The sequence below is a fragment of the Heloderma suspectum genome, chromosome 4, assembly GCF_057233095.1.
Source record: "Heloderma suspectum isolate Gila_16-S chromosome 4, 16-S_ref, whole genome shotgun sequence".
Lineage (NCBI taxonomy): Eukaryota > Metazoa > Chordata > Lepidosauria > Squamata > Helodermatidae > Heloderma > Heloderma suspectum.
In genome coordinates this window covers 214,868,738-214,872,924 of record NC_139461.1, presented here as the reverse complement: position 1 = coordinate 214,872,924, position 4,187 = coordinate 214,868,738, and positions in this window count along the sequence as shown.

Here is a 4,187-nt window from a genome sequence, read left to right as displayed (position 1 = left end):
GGGGACCTCAAGGGTCCTGCGGGCGACGGGTCTGCCCTCGGGACCGCCTGTCCCAACGCGCCTGCCTCCCGACCTCTCTCGCTCCTCCTTCCGAAAGCCCTCCCGCACCGCGGCTTCGCGTAGTGGCGAGGCTTTGCGCGCCAGCACGTTTGCGAAGAGAGGCGGAAAGATATCTCTCAGGCGTTCAATTAGACGACCCTAAAACGGCTGTGGCGGGAAAGAGGCGCGGCGCGGAGAGCGACCTCTGGCTTTTGGAAGACCTTACAGCAGCCTCGCCTCTTTCCACTTCGGGCTTTTTTTCCCCTCTCCCTTTTAGAGCACCGAAATGTACAAACTGGAGCTTGGTGCAAAACAGATTGTTGTTGTTGTTCGTACAGTCATGCCCGACTCTTCGTGACCCCATGGACCATAGCACGCCAGGCCTTCCTGTCCTGCGCTCTCTCCGTGCTCAAGTCCATATTCATTGCATCAGTGATGCTATCTAGCCATCTCATCCTCTGTCGACCCCTTCTCCTTTTGCCTTCAGTCTTTCCCAGCATCAGGGTCTTTTCCAGAGAGTTTTCTCTTCGCATTAGGTGGCCAAAATATTGGAGCTTCAGCTTCAGTATCTGTCCTTCCAATGAGCACTCAGGGTTGATTTCCTTTAGGATGGACTGATTTGACCTCCTTGCAGTCCAGGGGACTCGTAGGAGTCTTCTCCAGCACCACAGTTCGAAAGCATCCATTCTTCGGCGCTCAGCCTTCCTTATAGTCCAGCTCTCACAGCCATACGTTGCTACTGGGAAAACAATAGCTTTGATTAGACGGACCTTTGTCGGCAAGGGGATGTCTCTGCTTCTTACTATGCTGTCTAGGTTTGCCATAGCTTTCCTCCCAAGGAGCAAGCGTCTTTTAATTTCATGGCTACAGTCACCATCTGTGGTGATCTTGGAGCCCAAGAAAGTAAAATCTGTCACTGCTTCCATTTCTTCCCCTTCTATATGCCAGGAAGTGATGGGGCCAGATGCCATGATCTTCGTTTTTTTAATGTTGAGTTTCAAACCACCTTTTGAACTCTCCTCTTTCACCCTCAACAAGAGGCTCTTTAGATCCTCTTCGCTTTCTGCCATTAGGGTGGTATCGTCTGCGTATCTGAGGTTGTTGATAATTCTCCCGGCAATCTTAATTCCGACCTGTGATTCATCCAACCCGGCGTTTCTCATGATGTACTCTGCATATAAGTTAAATAAGCAGGGTGACATGCAGCCTTGTCGTACTCCTTTCCCAATTTTGAACCACTCGGTTGTTCCATGTCTGGTTCTTACTGTTGCTTCTTGATCCTCGTACAGGTTTCTCAGGAGACAGGTAAGGTGGTCTGGTACTCCCATCACTTTCAGAATTTGCCAGAGTTTGTTGTGATCCACACAATCAAAGGCTTTAGCGTAGTCAATGAAGCAGAAATAGACGTTTTTCTGGAATTCTCTTGCTTTCTCCATGATCCAGCGAACGTTGGCGATTTGATCTCTAGTTCCTCTGCCTCTTCGAAACCCAGCTTGTACTTCCGGTAGTTCTCGGTTCGCATACTGCTGAAGCCTAGCTTGTAGGATTTTGAGCATCACCTTGCTGGCATGTGAAATGAGCGCAATTGTGCAGTAGTTTGAACACTCTTTGGCATTGCCCTTCTTTGGAATTGGAATGTAAACTGACCTTTTCCAGTCTTGTGGCCACTGTTGAGTGTTCCAGATTTGTTGGCATATTGAATGCAGCACTTTAACAGCATCATCTTTTAGGATTTTAAATAGCTCAGCTGGGATACTGTCATCTCTGCTAGCTTTGTTGTTAGTAATGCTTCCTAAGGCCCACTTGACTTCACTCTCTAGGATGTCCGGCTCAAGTTCAGTGACCGCACTATCATGGCTATCAGGGACATTCAGATCTTTCCTGTATAGTTCTTCTGTGTATTCTTGCCACCTCTTCTTAATCTCATCTGCTTCTGTGAGGTCCCTGCCTTCTTTGTCCTTTATCATGCCCGTCTTTGCACAAAACGTTCCCTTGAGATCTCCAATTTTCTTGAAGAGATCTCTAGTCTTTCCCATTCTGTTGTTTTCCTCGATTTCTTTGCATTGTTCATTTAAGAAGGCCTTCTTGTCTCTCCTTGCTATTCTCTGGAACTCTGCAAAACAGATACTTGGAGATTAAATAATTTTGAACCCAGAATTTTGTTTTCAGTACCAGAACTAAATCCTTTCTCAGAAAAGGCCACTTTCTTCTTTTCAGCAGCCTCATTGAGGTGGGAAAAACTCTTTCTTTCTTTCTTTCTATACCTCCCAATAGCCGAGGCTCTCTGGGCGGTTCACAAAAATTAAAACCAAACGGCACACAGTAAAACAATATAAAATATATAGAACATGAAAACCACAATATAACAATACAACCACAATAAAACCTAGCAGCAGTGCAGGAATTTAAAGTACAGTTTTAAAACAGGAAAGCTAAAAGTCTAGAAAACTAAAATGCTGAAATGCCTGGGAAAATAAGATGGTCTTCACCTGGCACCAAAAGGAATACAAGTGCTGTTGTTGTTGCTATTGTTGAACAACGGGGAGCCAGAATTTGCACGCCTGTTTTAAAACGTAAGGAAGTTTAGCAGAATTCTATGGAAGATATGTGTGTTTGTACAATGCCTGCAAACACATTCAGAATGTCACCAGCTCATTTTGGATATTACTTGACTTGTGGTGCACCTGCCAAAAAGGCTGCCTCGTCTCTCGATACTGTAGGAAGTGACCCTTGTAAAGTAAAACAGCAGCGAGAGAGTTCCTGGTTGGAAGGAAGAAGAAATGATGCAGGCTAGAGCATACAAGTGTTACAGGAAATACCACTCTCCTGCTAACAATAAAGTTGGCCCCAACCTAACACTGCATAATCTTAAATTAAAAATAAATAAAAATAAGGGAATTGTAGAAACTACAGTGAACAAGGAGGATCGAAATGAGAACTTGAAGTCGAAGATAGTTTTCAGGAACCCCTTCCCACTTTCTTCATGATTAGGGAAGTTGCAGGCCATAGCTCTGGTTGAGCACGTGCTTTGCATGCAACAGGTCTCTGCTTCAATCCCAGCATCTCCAGGGAAAGGCCCTCTCCTGAAAGCTAGGATTGCTGCTGCCAGTCAGTGTAGACAATACTGAGCAAGATAGACCAATGGTCTGTGTAAGGCACCTTCCTGTGTTGGTAAATACACATCTTGGCCAGATATATGCAGGCCGATTTCACAGGTGTCCTTACAGCAGATTGCTTGGATTTAAGATGGTTTCCTGAAGTGTAACAACCAGTTACTGAAAGCTTCTCCACTCAAACGATTTACTGCTCACTCGTGATTGAAGTTCAAAGCTTCTCCTTTTGAAGTTCCTTTGTTCAAGAATTTGCACTTTGTCAGTAACAGAGCATCCTGGGATTTCAGATTTGTGACCATTTATTTATTCTTTTGTGTAGAGACTGTCCTGTTTGTCCTAGGTAGAAGGCAGATGGGCATTGCTGGCTGATGATAGCATGTGTATTACCTTGCAAGAGTGAACCTTTCATGTTGTGTTTGACATTAACCTGGTTTTACACATGAACAAGGCAGCATGTTGGTGCACATGGATGGCTGGTTTAGCATTATGTATGAACCTCTGGCTTGTCTCTTCTCCGTCAAACCAGAGGCAACCCCAGATGAAACTAATGTGGCCAGATACAAAGGAGATAGGGCTTCTGCACCTTCCAGAGTTGTTTAGAAGAGGGAGTTTCCGCATATTCTTCTACAAAACTATTAACAGTGGAGAAGCATTGTCCTGTTTTGCATCTGACCACCCCACCTGTTACTTGGGTGTGGGCCCTCTCCTCAAAGAGGCCAGTTGGAAAGCTTATTTATTGATGGTGGGGCAGACAAGAGAGATGCTGGGATAGGAGGCCTAATATTAAAGCCCCCCCCCCCCATCTATAGCATTCTTGCGGCCACTGCTGCTGCCCTTAGGGTCCTGTGGTGAGTTCAGGGGAAATAAATAGCCCCCTTCCAGTGCCAAATAAATTTTAAATTAAGTGGTGACAAGGGGGACCTTCAATACAATGTTGCCATGTGGAGCACTTCTCTCCTCTCTCTCCGTCAGTCAGTGATGACTTTTTCCATGATAATTCATTCCGTTCCTGCTTCCACCTGGTTTTCTGTTCCA